The sequence below is a fragment of the Halichoeres trimaculatus genome, unplaced genomic scaffold, assembly GCF_033239565.1.
Source record: "Halichoeres trimaculatus isolate MK-OKI-2021-1 unplaced genomic scaffold, fHalTri1.1 fHalTri1_scaffold_8, whole genome shotgun sequence".
NCBI classification, from domain to species: domain Eukaryota; kingdom Metazoa; phylum Chordata; class Actinopteri; order Labriformes; family Labridae; genus Halichoeres; species Halichoeres trimaculatus.
Window position 1 is genome coordinate 3,225,211 of NW_027437186.1, and position 15,022 is coordinate 3,240,232.

Here is a 15,022-nt window from a genome sequence, read left to right on the forward strand (position 1 = left end):
GAGAGAGGTCAGCGCTGGCCACTCTGTTTTTTCTCACGCCTCAATAATAGATGTTTTAAAGTTTAAGTGCTGCCAGAGGGCTGCAAGCCCTGCTGTTCATTAAGTCAGCCACCGCCATGGAGCAGCATTTACATCCACAGTGCTCCCAACGCCTGCTCTGTCTGAGCAATTACATCCACTCTAAAGTGCTGCATAACAGGAAGAGGAGAGGAGAGGAGAGGAGAGAAGGGAGGGTAAAAAAGGAGGAAGGACCAGAAACTCCAGGTTGAAAACAAGAACAGCGAGGCGGTGAGAAAGAAAAGAATTAAAAACTCTTAATTCTTTCACACACACACTCACACACACGCGCACACTCACACACACAAACATAGCGCTCCAGGCAACATTAAAGCGCCATGAGATACCAGCAGCTCACATGAAAAACAACAGCCGCTACACTCGTCGTCTCACACTTCTTCACACACACACACACACACACACACACACACACACACACACACACACACACACACTGAAAAGTGAAACACAATCAGTTGCTTGTGTAGCCACGACAGGGGAGGCAGGGAGGATAGCCCTCGGCGACATATGTGTTCTATCATGCTTGTCACCACAACACGTTTCATCTGCTAAATACGCTCAACCAGACAACAAATCCGCCAGAACGCTACCAGCAACACAAATTTGTTTACAGTCGCTATGTGACGTCTCACTAAGACATCCAGAGGTAGACGCAGACAATGGCGACAGATAATACAGCTACTGTTCGGAACACTCCTTTCGCTTGTAATCCTTCGGCCGTCTATTTATAAACCAGGAGAGAGGAGGCACATGTCTCTGAGTGCACAGGGAGGAGCTGCTTTTTAACTCTCTTCACACACAGTGATCGATCCTTTATGTTCCCACTTTATTTCTTCACTTGATTCTGAGTTGATGGCTTCTTGTTGAGGCCTGAGACCTGGCTGCACGCAGCTCAACCCATCCCCGAGCTTTCTTACACAGTGATCTCTGTAGAATATATTTTAGAGGCAAGCAACGGAAAAAGAAAACATTTGAGAAGATGCAAAATCTCAATTTGAGCTTCAGCTTCAGATTCATCCTGAGACCTGTGAGGTAGCTATATGTAGCCCAGGGTTCCCAGGAAATTCTAAATGCTACATTTTATTGAAATTATAAAAAAATAAATAAATAAATAAATAAAAAAATAAGGGGAAAAAAAACAATCCAAAAACAGGATAGGGTGGTCCCCCCCCTTTGCCTGATTTGAACAGATGATACATAGAATGATTTAGTCAGGTATGGACACTGTGCATTATCTGCTCAGCTCTGCACACAGGTTTTGGCACACTGATCACGGTGCAGACGTATTCTTATCAACACATCACATCTTATTGTCCCTGCAACCTTTTTTTTTATTTCTCTGACTGTGTGTGAACACATATTTTCCTTTCTTTTGGCTTGATATCTTTTTGAAACTATGTGCCAGCATCCCTCTGCATTTTTCCACTGTGTATGCATGATTACTGACACCTACTGGATTTGTTTTCAGTACATGCTATTTTGAAGTGCAGCTTCAGATTGCTGCGAGAACTACAAATGGGAGTGTAATTACCACTGCAGAGTTGGTGGGTCAGCTCAGAAGTATTTAGCTTGTTCGTTTTTCTCAGAAATCCTCAAACACAGACGTTTTGCTACAGCCCTTAGCATTCACTCAAACCCAACTGCCCTCTTTCATTTACCCCTCAGCTGAGATACAACGTGGAGAGTTCACAAAAACACATTTTGACACTTCAAAATCCTTAAAAGCCTTTTATTTGACTTGATTTATTTTATTCATTGTTAACTTGTTCCAAGCAATTCAGATCTTATTTTTCTCTTTTAACTTTTCTGGACTGGTCAGGTGAATGTGGCTTATATTAAGTCTAAAAATACTTTTTGTACTGAAAACAAGACAAAAACACTTGATAAGATTTCAGTTTTTTTTGCATTGTGGTTCTGTAGTAGTCCAGGTGCTTAAATGGTGTAATGTGTATTTGCAGACATTAAAAACAGTTAACAACAACAACAACAACAACAACAACAACAACAACAACAACAACAACGACAAAAACAAAGGGGACCCTCAGTCATTACCCTATATGAGTGTCAACTATCAAATACAAGGGTTCCTGTGGATCCTTGAAAAGTCTTAAAAGGCATTGAATTCATAATTCTAAAAATAAGGCCTGAATTGGCATTAAAAAGTCTTAAATCCAAATTTCAAAAGTCTTAAAAATTTAAACACATTGGTAAGATTTATGTTAGTTTGAAGTCAAAAAAAAAATAAAAAAATAAGTAACATTTATCTATTTTTCTAAATAATTTCCTGATTTACTCTCGTGGCAACATCGCATAATCACAGCTGAACCTACATAACGGTGAAGTGGTTGCACCAGGAACTTTTAAAGCAGACGCATGTCTTGGTTCTATCTAGGGTGCCTGGAGAGAGAAAAAAAATAAGGAAAGAATGGCAAAAAAAAAAAAAAAAATCCAAAAGTGGCTTAGAAAAAAATGATTATGGCAGCAAAATCAAGAATTAAATTTGAAATTAAACTTCAAAAACCATGTAAAAATTCCAAAAATGGTTGTGACAGTGGCCAAAAAAGATTAATGGGGGGAAAATAGGCATAAAGTTGTAAAAATGGGGTTAAAAAAAGATCAAAAGTGATGTTTTATGTAAAACTAACATAGGCTTAAAATTGCCTCCAACCCAGGTAATTCATGTGGTGTTTTTGTTTGTTAGTTATGTTTGGTTCAACTCTGGTTCGTTGTTTACTTGTTTTTAAATTTGATTTCCAACATCATTAAAAAAGTCTTAAAAAGTCTTAAATGTAACTTGCCTTGAGCTGTAGGAACCCTGAAATACAATAATTAAAGTTCACAACAGCTGCATTTCAAATGGCCTCACATCCAGATGATAAGGAAACACTGCAGACAGAGGCAGAAGTTATTCTGTGAAGATGAGTGTGAGAGAGACAGACAGCAGATGATTGACAGATGACAGAGGTTGGATGGAGAGAGGCAGGTGGGCACGATGCCCTTACATTGGGAGGATCACAACGTGGATACAAAACGTACCAATAACCTACATTTTTTTCTCCTGGGCTTCAGATTACCTCCAGTATTACTCAAGGTGGCTGCAGAAGTCAGAGGTTGTTCATTATTTTAACTGTTAATGCTGACACTAACCAGCTGCTAAAAAGGAAGTAAAGGGAAAGCTGCTTCTGTTTAATGACATGTTAAAGGATTGTGGTAGACCTAGTTCTGAGACCTGAGAGAAGACCACACTGCAAAAAAAATGAAATTTTATCAAGTTTTTTTTTGTCTTATTTTACATAAAAATTGTCTTATTTTACTCAATATATATAATATAATTCAGTCCAGGAAAATGTATTGTTTCAACTTATTCAAAGACAAAAATGAGGTCTAAATTGCTTGTAACAAAGAAAAAAAAAAAAACTGCCAATGGAACAAGAAAACTTTGCTTGAAAATTTGCTTAAAACAAAAATGATGTGTTAATACAAGTAACACATCATTTATTCCTTTGGCAGATTGTTGTTTCACTTGTTCCAAGCAATTCGGAGCTAAATTTTGTCTAAATCAGTTAAAATAAGACATTTTTTCTGGACTGGTCAGTTGAATGTGGCTCATTTTAAGTCTAAAAAGACATTTTGTGCTGAAAAAAAGAATACAACACTTAATAAGTGGTGTTTGGACCGACGCCACTGAGCACATGGGGAAGACTTTCTGTGAACCAGATGAACCGATTCAAAAAAAGATCATTAAATTTACAGACTCTGAACAATATAAGGTAAAATAAAATTACCACAAAGCCAAACCAAACTGAGCCCCATGCTGCACGCCATAGTCCTTCAGCTGCGGGGCTTTTCTGCATTCATTCAGCTCACATCGTGCCTTCAGGTCGGAGAGAAATACCCACACATTCTCACGTTCTCAGGTCTAATAGTGTGAGCTTTCAGCAAATTAGAGTAAACGCGACTCTCTATGAAGAATAACACAGTTTCTGCTTTTTATTAGGAAACATAATTGATGAAATGTAACTGATGGGAGGTCTGGTCTGTTTAGTAGAAAAGGATGCTTTATGCTCGCAGCTTTAAACCCTGTAGCTCTGAGCAAATTCACCACACCACAAAACTCATTTGTCCGTGCAGTCTGAACTTGGCGGTATGCCTGAGCACATTTGAGAAGCCCATTTGGAGATGTTTTCTGCACCAGAATAGTACAATGCTTAAGAAAAAAAAATCCTATTTAGTGGGACTTTGTCTTTTTGAGCGTGGCGTCATGCTAAAAACCCTATTTTCGCCGGGAACGGCCACCCTATCACAAACTCTGCAGGGGAGCCACATTAGAGGTAATGTCATCCACAGTTTAGCCCTCCACTCCTCATTCCTCCATCTCTCCCCTAATGAACTCCCACTGAATTACCACTTCACCAGCGCCCTGCCTTTTTATGATTCTATTTGTTTATCTATCTCTGATTTCCTCCCTCGTCTTCCTCGCGCCCGGGCACGCACTGGCTCTTTAATTTTATTGGCCACCGTTAGCGAGAGGCGAGTCGAGGCGTTTGGCTCGTCACATAAACCACCACCACCCACCCCCGAACCCACCTCCACCCCTGTTTGTGAGATTAGCAGATTAGGGTGCTCATCAGTCAGGGAGGGACCCCCGCCGTGGCAGGCTGCAGCCAAATCACACAAACATCTCTGGAAGGCATTGTGCCATAATTGAATGCACAATAATTTCCCCCCATTAATACATCGCTCATATCACAGCTTCCGCATGAAATGCCCACATTATCTGTTGCATTTCTCTCATAATGTCTTCGCTCAACAGTAAATTTAATAGGAAGAGTGAAGGGGAGTGAGTGAACAAGTGCAGGAAAGAAAATATCGGAGCTTTCTCATTTGTCATTCATCTGTTCTAAGTAGATGTCACCAGAGACGGCGAAATGATCACAACTGAAACCAGCTGCTCCTGTGATACCTCTCACACCTGCTGAGGTTCACCAGCGCTGACAAGGAGCTGCTCGCTGGTCATCAAACATTCATGTTGCCTCCTCGTGGTTTTTGAGTAATACAGCTTTTTAAAGTTACATTTCAGATTAAACATTCATTAGACACGTGAGCGTTTGTCTGTATCTGAAAAGGGCATTTGATACCCCTGATCGCCACATACTTCTGACCAAACGCTAACTTTTTAAACTAGCAGTCAAAGCAGACAAATAAAATCCTTTTTAACAAATACAGTGTAAATCTTTAAATCTGCCCAGCTCAATTGGCTGGTTGGAGTCCCACAGGGCTTCATATTTAGACCCTACTTGTTTTCTTAAAGACCGACAGCAGGGCTATTCAATTAAAATTCAGTTGTGCTGAATTTTCAGACTGAGGACATGAGCTTGGCCACACATGTTTAGCAGCAGTGGTCCTCTCCTGAGCGATGCAAGTCTGCTTTATTGTAATACAGCTTTGGTTGCAAGATTCAGTCAAACTCTGAATTTTAGCTGCCCTCTCATGAGATCCCTCTGGAAAGTTTGTCTGGAACAAGACATGTTTTTCAGTGTCGTGTTTTTGAGAATTATAATCTTTCAGCACTGCAGCAGAGTAAAACACATTGGTTTGGTGAACTTGGTGGTCAAATAAATAAATAAATAATTTTCAGTCCACACAGGATTAAACTCACAATTATTCTTGCTGATTTTTCATTTTAGGGTAGAAAGAGACATGCTATTTTCACCTGTGTAGGACTGTTAATGTTAACTTTTCAAACCCACCCGCTTAATGACACAATGCGTTGTGGGTTAGTTGCCAGGTTACAATAGGTGTTGCAGTCAATATTTGTAACAATGTTGGAATTTTGAAAGAACTTGTCCGTGCTCGTATGAGATGTTTTTCTCCCAGTCACTTGGCAGCTGCTTTCAGGACGCTAAATGAATAATGCTTACCTCCTGAATAAATGTAAAATATTAATACTCAATTATATGTGGATGACACAATGATTTTCACACATGCAAAGACTGATTGAGAAGTATCACAGGGGCTGTACACACGACAACAGTAGTAGGATGAAATGCAAAGACTTAAATAACCATGTACAAACAAACCAACAACAACAGTAAAAATCCACAGTTTCTTTTCCTTTTTTTTCATTTCTTTCAAAAAAAAAAAAAAAAACTTTATTAATATTTTCCTCTGTTTTGTGAAGTAGAAGCTGGCTGGACTTTTTCCTGGTCTGTGGAGGAACTGGTATTGGTCACATGGGGTGTGTCTCAACAGCTATATCACCAACTACAGGTCTGATATGCATATTACAGCATTTTCAGCCCCTTTGTGTTTCTGTGCGACATGTTTTGTTTTTTTTTTTTTTCACTGCATTCTTTTGTGTTTTGGGGTGAAACATTGTTGTGTAAACGGTGTCCGACTGTTACATCCAAACAAACTGTGTGCATGAATGACTTACTAAGTCATGTCTGATTAAAGCTCTAAAGAGAAAGGTGTTCAAACTGAAATGTACTTGTTTATTTTCTTGTATTAAGACATTACTTTTACCTGTCAAACTTGACAGGTGTGTTTTTCTTTCTCTATTGGCAGAGTTTTTACTTTAAAAGCAATTCAGGTGTCATTTTTTGTAGACTTGTCAGGTAAATGTGGCTCATATAAAGATAATTATATGTTTTATGGCAAACACTTGCATAGACTTACACACTTAAAAATGTTGGGTTAAAAACAACCCAATATGGGTTATTTTTTAACCCAATAAGTTGGGTTGGTTTCATTTAACCAACAGTGGGTAAGAACATAATAACATAACAAAATAAATAACATAAATATTATATATATATATATATATATATATATATATATATATATATATATATATATATATATATATATATATATATATATATATATATATATATATATATATAACATAAATAACAGTGGGTTATTTGAACAACCCAGTTGGGTTCAAATAACCCAACGTTACCCACAATAAGCTATCGCTATCGTTAACTACAAATGACCAAGAGCTCACAATCACTGATTCACACGCTCATGTAAATGGTAAATGGACTTGAACTTATGTTATGATTTTTCTCATCTTTGACTACTCAAAGCTACCTGACACTGCTGGTTACACCTACCCATTCACTCTCACATTCATCCACTGATGGTTTTGAGTGTCTATATTAGTTGTCCATCAGTACTCTAACACGTTCACACCTCATGCCCGTGTACAAGCCACTGACGCAGAAGTGGGAGCAACTTAAGTTTCTTGCCCTAGGACACATAGCCACGTGTTGCCCAGATCTGGGCTTGAGCCTACAACCTCCCGATCACTGACCAAGCGCACTATCCAACTGCGCCCATGTCATGTTGAATTCGGATAGCCAACATACACGGTTACTACAGTGAGCTTTATATACATTTTATTATAATAAATAATAAATTGAACATTGTGGTGAAAGAATAGTGCACATGTAGCAAACCTTGCTTGTATAGAGCTGAGTCTCTCAGGGTGTCTCTCAGTATGTGATGCTGCTAGATGGCGGTACTGCATGTAGATGCTCGTGAAGAGAATCGCAGTTGGGCCATAATGAGACTTGCCCATCCAGCGTCCTGACTGCAAGCAGCTGAGGGGGGTCCAATGAGTGGGGGTAAACTGGGGGTAGCTGTTGGTCAAGTATGCGCGAGCGTCAACCCAACATGTTGGGTAGTCCAAAATAACCCAACACAATATACTGAAAATTACAACCCAATAGCTAGTAACTCAACTGCCAACTACGATAACCCAGCAATTTGGGTATTTAGATTACCCAATTAATGAAAACAACCCAATTAAACTAACCAACAGTCTCAACCCAGCTGTTGGGTTGAAAAAATAACCCAACATTTTTTGGTGTGTAGGTTTCTGCTGAGTGGAGGCAGGAGATGAGTTTGGACCATTAACTCTCAGACCAGGACCTGACCAGGTCTGTCTCTGAGTGCTGTATCCCTCATAAGAAAAGCTCCTTCTTTCTTTAAAAAAGGGATAAAGGGATATTGTTCCCTTTCTAAATGTCTCCTTGCTGGTTTCCCTCAGTTTTCACATTATTAAATGTAGCATTCATCCAGGTGAGTCATACTCATTCAGCATCTTTATTCAGCAGAGGAAGAAGTAAACAATGCAGACAAAGAGCAACAAACTATCTCAGAGCTTTTGAACTTTCTTGTGTTTTGTTTTGTCTTTTTACTATTAAGTGTGTCCCATGCTGCTTGCCATAACTGAGTGGATAATAACTTTGTCGAACACATGAAGCATCCACAGATCCGAGTGTGCAGCAGCCTCCTCTTTTGTTTTTCTCTGCTCCGTGTCCAACGCAGTTATTGTGCTAAGTTATCTCCAGTCTCCATGCTTCAACATGTTCATAAACACACAAACACCAGCGTGAACTCAACTCTCGCTGTTGCCACTCATGCCTGATCCCGTGAATGTTGCCATGGTTTTGTAGCCTAGCGACCTGCAGATGTGTGTGTTTTGTGTGTGCGAGTGTGTGAATGCTTCACACACACACACTCACCTTTAATTCTTTCCCTTCAGCAGCCTGCAAACACTCAGGGATAAGTGCCTGACGTGCTGGCCAAACAATAGACATATTAACTCTTGCGATGACTGCTGGTGGGAGTGTGTGAGTGTGTACACTGTAAGTGTGTGTGTGTGTGCAGAGACAGAGAAGCCACACAGGTAAGTTTGTGGATGTTTCAGGAAGCACAAAGGACAACACTGCGAATGTGGTGCAAAGATCTTTGATAAAAAATGCACCAATTCTATTAAACGCTGCACATTTTTATCATGAAATGATTAGTTGAATTTATTTTAATGTCATACTTAAGTTACTCAAAAAGCACATTTAAAGCTGCACCGATCCATGATCCCACACTAACACAAGAGCTCAAATTGTGTGCGATTAGACCCATCTCTGAAAATTTGCATCAACCTGAAGTTTGGTCTGCGTTTCAGCTCTTCCTGATCTCTCTTTTCTGCTTTTCTGGAAACACTAAACTTCTTTTTCTCCTTCCTGTCAAACCTCAAACAGCTCATAAGACTCAGTTGCACATGATCATGGAGGATGGTGGGGACCAGATAAACAGTGGTGGTAAGACTTTTTCAGACACTCTTGAAATTTTACACAGTCTCGAATATCATTACGAAGCGTTTGTTGAAAATCATTTTTTAAGTGTGTCTACATTAAACAGACAGACAAATTCAAATGATAAGTCTTTGTTTATTAGTTAATAGAAAAACTAGAAAAAATTCAATTCTTGACAGTTTCAATATGTTAGTTCTCAACATTGTCTGTATCAAAGTCAACATAAAATAGATAATGTGTTCAAAACGGGGCAAAATATAAATAAACCATCTGATCATCAGATTTATATTTAGTCGTCCTGCCTTTAGTAGCTGTAGAGCTCTGATCCTGGCCGGCATGGTCCCCACCAGCCTTTCATACTGTTGAGGGCTCAGATTGTCCCATTTGTCTTGAATCAGTGCTTTAATTCTTCTCAATTCTTTTTTTTACTCTTTAAAACAGACCTTTGAATAATCCACCACAGATTTTCAGAGGGGCCAAGGATTGAGCTGGCCACTCTAAGACCTGGACCCTGTGCTCCTGCAGCTAAGTTCTCCTGGTCCTGGATGCAGGGGCGTATTTAGTCGTTTGGGGACCCAAGGCAAACCCAGTCAATGGGGCCCTCCATGTCCTTGTAACTCATCTTCCTCAGAGCTAGACTGGCCTTCCCTGGGTCCACTGTCTCTTTCCCAGAATCAAGGCATGAGACAGTGCTAATCTTGTACATGGTAACTTAACACATCTAAATGCATTTCCTCAAGTTCTGTACTTAAGTTTGATTTTGAAAAAAAGTGAATACATAATTTAGTCCACTTTGTCCTGGATTTGAAATCTTTTATGGTCAATTGACAGCTTATTTGTCCCACAGTGGGGAATTTACAGAGTAACAGAAACAAACAAGAAAGTTCGAAGTGAAAAACATTACAATAGGTAAATATTGAAAAAATAATAATTTAGTAAAGAAAAAATATGTAAATATTAACGCAACATAAAACTGGAAAAAAAAAAAATCCTGAAAGAGGTGATATTTACAGTTACCATACTTTTTGTTACTATTATTTTAAAGTGAATGTATTTTTATTTGACCCCCTGTCCAGTGAGTTATGTATCCAAAAAGAGATTTTGTACAATAATGTTTATCACCAACTCAAAAAGTTTGATTTTGAGAAAATGATCCTGTTTCCTGGGCTAGATAAAGTCCTTAAAATCCTAAAAGTCTTATATGTTTATCTCAGATCTCAGAGCAACATTGTTTTTATTTCCGACTTGGTTGAAAATAAGAAAAAAATGGGGAAAAAGTGTTTTTTACCACTTTCTTCCTGAATCAAATTTTCAGATGTGTTGTAACATGGAATAGCCCATTGAATAAGAAGGGAGGGGGAGCACCCAAAACCATCATTAAAGATTAAGCCTTTTGATGTATTTTGGAGCATGTGAAGTAAGATTTATAAAAAAGAAATGCTTTCAATTGAAGAGAACTTCATAAATCAGTTTTTAAGAGATGCTTTAGGGGCCCCTGGGAATCTTGGGGCCCCAGGCAACTGCCTGTGTTTGCCTAATTGTAGCTACGCCCTTACCTGGATGTGTGGTAAGGGGGCCTCACCTTGTTAAAACATGCAGTTTGGACCTGGAGAGAACAGGGCATGTGCAGAAGGGAGCATGTGGGTTTAGAGAATGGTTCAATGTCCCATCACAGACAGTGAGAGGAGCAACAGCAGCTCTCATTCATCCACAAACCCTGATCCTGCCTCCACCATGCTGACAGAAGGTCCTGTACCTGCTGGAGGTGATGCTTGGCCTGGTCTTCTGTGTCCCCTCACATCAGCAGGAGGAGGATAAAGCTGGAACCTGGACTCGTCAGACCCCAGAGTCTTCTTCCAGTGCCTGATGGTCCTGTCCTTGTGAGCTTGGGGCAACCCTCTGTCTCACTTTGATCAGGGACTCGTTGACAGCTTTGTAGGATCTGAAGTGGGCCACATACAGTGTGGGTGGAACACTGGACACCAGTTTGACCCCTGCTGCTGAAGCTCCTGTGATGTCATGTGGTGGTCTTCCCTGCTCATGTGGATCAGGATGCGGTCAGTTCTTGCTGAAGACATCTTGGTTTGTCTGCTAAGCTGTTGGTTGGTCTGTGTTTCTTCAGCGTGGATCCACCTGCTGAAGGACTGCATCTGCACTTCCTGTCTGAGAATCTGTATCTTCAGGTGTGTTTATCCTCAAACACTTGTTTCTGTCTTAAAAAGCTGTCTTCACCTGAAAAGTCGAGGAGAAAAGACCCGAATGGTTGTAATTACAAATCTGCCCAAAGGGTGAGAATAATTTACTTGAGTCTTATTTTAATAAACCTGAAGAGTAAAAGTTGACTTACTCCACGGTAGAATTGCTTACACTCTTTTGTGATTATGGTTAAAAGCTCATCTTGACCTGTCAGTTTGAGAAGACTAAAGATTTGCTTCTGTTTAAAAGCTGTATTATTTGTATCCTGTGAACCATCATATGTTCTCTGCATACAGTTAAATGACACGATGCCAGAGATAAAGAGCACTACCTGTAAAGCAAATGCTGCTATGAGTACAAACAAGCTGCCGGTGACCTGAGACCAAGCACAAAGCTTCAGCTGCGTTCCCATCAGCCTCATGACAACCCGACAGTGGGCATCCTGACACCATATGTGTGCATTAAAAGTGTGTGATTGTGCTCTGAGAAACGTCTGTCACACACAGAGGAAACAATGGAGAAATAAAGGCGACACGAGCCTCGTGGTGTCTGTTCACACAGCTGTGAATACATCTGTCGAGATGGACTGGGAAAGGTCCAATTAGATTCAAATGGAACGGGAGATGACTGTTTTACCCCTTTAAGTTTGAATTAGGCACCATATCTGAGGATGGATGGGTGTGAAGTTTGTAAATGTGAGCAGATCCTCCTCGTTCAGTCTGCCTCAGTGTTTCCTGAATGAATAAGAAGTGTGTGATGTGTGTTTGCATGCCTGTGTTTGAACGACTCTGTGTCTGTGTGTGTGTGTGTGTGTGTGTGTGTGTGTGTGTATGCGGCACATGTGTGCGTGGCCTTGCTCAGGGAAGCGCACCGCCCTGCGGATGACACTCAGAATGCATTATAACCATTAATGAAAAAGTTAATGGGGCATTTTCTTACATATCAATTTACATTTGGACTATTTGGGTGCACAAATGATGTCTGGGCGGTCGCGGCCAACGCCACTCGGCACCGAAACAGAGAGGTCTAATGTGTTTTTGTGGACATCAAATGTTGTGAATAATGACGCGTCCACTGAATGCAAATCAGATGACACTTGATAGGCCATGATCAACAGTGCCTGCATGCAAACTTTCACCCACAGACACAATGAGATAGAGACGGAGCAGAGGGAGGGGGAGAAAGAGCATTCTCCTGCTGTACTCCACCTTTCACACATGATGTACAGCTACATCTGTTATCTCGCATAAACCACACATTCATGTGGGCAAAATATTGTGTTGTATCATAAACTAGAGGCGGTACATTTACAAAACCCTCACACACACACACACACACACTCACACACACACACACACACCCAGTCTCTCTCAGTTTTAGGTGAGAATAACCTCAACATAATGCATTCTAATCCATGACACACGAGTGTATTTGAACATATTGATATCATCATTTCTCTTTGTGGGAGCCGCGCGCGCGCGCGCGTGTGTGTGTGTGTGTGTGTGTGTGTGTGTGTGTGTGTGTGTGTGTGTGTGTGTGTGTGTGTGTGTGTGTGTGTGTGTGTGTGTGTGTGTGTGTGTGTGTGTGTGTGTGTGTGTGTGTGTGTAGCTCTGCCGTGTAGTCACCTCTTGGCCCCCCGAGGGTTTACAGTTCTGGAATTGGCCTTGAGGGGTGGCAATGTCAATTTGGGGAGTGTTAGCCTGAGGCGTGCAGACAGGAGTACACATACAGACACACACACACTTGAACACACACATACACAGATACAAACACAGACACATGAGGTGTGAAGCTCCGCTGATCCAAATCTAGCCTTTGACTCTGGGTCCATGTTTAGTTAGAATGAAACAATTGGGCTTAAGACTGTTTCAGATGTCTGAAAAAGACTCAGCTATGCTTCGTCCGAATCAAAGTAAGTTAGGAACTTTTTGTCTGTGTTGATTGGTGGCGCCCCCACCAAAAACATTGATAACTTAAAGGGGACATACCATGCTGATGCCTGATTTAATACTTACATATAATAATAAATTATAAAAAAAACAAAGACCTTACACCCCCTGAATTTTTAAAAAATGAGCTGTTGTATTTTTTCTGATATCCTAGAACGAGATTTGATGCCTCTGAAAATAGGTTATTGCCAGTTGGCAGCGAGATTGCGACCATCATGACGACACAAGGTACCTTTCTTTTTATTGGAGTAATCTGATAAAGCAGCTCCTCCTCTGTGATGTCAGTCACACAACCGCCACCGAGGGATACACCCACCAAGAGCCGAGTATAAACGTATAAACTATACATGTTACAGTACCGGTTTGACTCACCACACTGAAGCGTCCTGAGATGATCTGTGTCCAGGTGGATTTTCTTCCTCCTGAGCTGCAGAACCGTCTGGGTCTGACTCAGGGTCCAAAACAAAAGGACGTATCCTACACTCTTCCATTTTATTAGTGCTTTCAATGCCTTATGGTGAAGTTTTGGCAAACAGCAAACTCGCTCGGTCTGCTCCATCCAATATGGCGATTTTGTAAATACTGCCATGCTGCAAAAACTGCCCCCTGGCTCTACCCCCTCCGCCCCTCTGATAGAACTGACCAATCAGAGCACAAAGGGCTGTGACGTTGCGAGGTTACTGGAGGTCATTCTCCAAACTGAGTGTTTCAATGAGATCTTCAGAATGGCCTAAATTGAGGATATTGAGAACGCTATTGTGGGGCAATGAAGGAACTAAATGACTTGTACTGAGGGCAGAAATGCTTTACAGGCATCCTGGTCTGGCACAGTGAAAAGGAGAAACAAGCATGATATGTTCCCTTTAACATATTGAAGATAGAAAGAGTCAAGAAAGTGTAAAAGTTGCAAAAGTGTAACACTGAGAGGGGAACTTCACCAAAGATGGATTGTGGCTGATAAAAACCTCCATCTGTTCTGACTGTAGGTCCGAGTCCTGCAGCTCTGTGCAGTTTGCTCTTGTTCTGTGTCTGACTGTGGCTGAGATGAGCTGTGAGCATCTTCACTCTGAGCTGCACAGAGCTGAGCTGTGAACTCTCATCCTGAAAGAGATGAACTCTGTCCACAGACACGACGAGCTGGGTGCAGAGAGGAGGCTGTACCGTCTCATTTAGGAGGAGATTCAGATTTCACAGTTTGAATGCAGCTCACTTTGTGGACAAAAAAACCCTAACCTTTCTTTTTTTCACGCTAAGATTATTCCTATATACACTCTTTGTTTGCCTTCTTGTATTTTCTTTTTGACATTTTTTAAATGTGATCCAAACAAACAGCTTTTTTTTTTTTTTTTTTTTTTTTTTTTTTAAATGGGACTTTTTCTTTTCACTTTAAACTTTTTTTTGTTTTGGATAAAAGAAAAGCGGATGCTGACTTTTACATTACTCCAAACTCTAATGCTTACCTGGACAGAAACTGTGTATGACTGACAAGAATACAACATAAAATGACAAACTACAGGCCTAGGATACACTGTGAGAGACAGACGGTTGAATAGAAATAGAAATAGAAATAGAAATAGAAATAGAGAATACTTTATTTATCCCCGAGGGGAAATTCAGGAGTCACCGCAGCATTTAAGAAAACAAAAGTAAGAAAGAGTAGTAGAAAGTGCAAAAAGGTCCATAAGAAATTAG

General features: G+C 40.5%; 1 long non-coding RNA gene across 4 annotated transcripts in view; it reads right to left on the bottom strand.

Moving 5' to 3' along the window:
• The window catches only part of LOC141795336 (uncharacterized), a 273,641-nt gene that overhangs the window by 121,721 nt on the left and 136,898 nt on the right, over positions 1 to 15,022 (bottom strand). For 3 of the 4 annotated variants that reach the window (XR_012598585.1, XR_012598586.1, XR_012598583.1), the window contains exon 5: positions 10,942 to 11,417. The exons of the other annotated variant lie outside the window; for it this stretch is intronic. This is a non-coding gene — a long non-coding RNA (uncharacterized LOC141795336). The remainder of the gene's footprint in view (positions 1 to 10,941; positions 11,418 to 15,022) is intronic. 4 annotated transcript variants of the gene reach the window in all.